Source organism: Nanorana parkeri, unplaced genomic scaffold (assembly GCF_000935625.1).
Source record: "Nanorana parkeri isolate BGI_ZX_2015 unplaced genomic scaffold, ASM93562v1 scaffold3204, whole genome shotgun sequence".
NCBI lineage: Eukaryota > Metazoa > Chordata > Amphibia > Anura > Dicroglossidae > Nanorana > Nanorana parkeri.
Genome location: NW_017309472.1, coordinates 59,567 through 59,993, shown reverse-complemented (window position 1 = coordinate 59,993; position 427 = coordinate 59,567).

The window sequence follows — 427 nt, the reverse complement described above, 5'->3', positions numbered from 1 at the left end:
ATTCTCGCTTTGGGTGCGAGAGGTCCCGGGTTCAAATCCCAATATTTAGCACATGTCTAGCATTTCGACAAGGAAGCTTGGTTGTGACCGTGACTGATTTTGGGCAGGTGACCCCAATTTCTGGGAGAAAAGAGAAAAAATGCGATGCCTGAGAAATCAGTACGCGAGTGCTGCTGCCTTTATTCTAGGGCTGTTTATCCACTTTTGGGTGCCTGAGCGACCAGCTACTAGACCCTATCAGTGGAGAAGATGTGGTTTTGCCCTGACAAATTTTCCCCTCGGCTTTTGAAATCTCAGAAATCTCAAGAAAGGCAAAGATTGCAACAACCTTTTGCAGACATGTTTCTGGGAGAAGGCTACTTGTCACACTGCTTGTCACACCCTTTAAAAAAAGGTCTTTAAGGGTAGGGAAGATTGAGATTGTTGA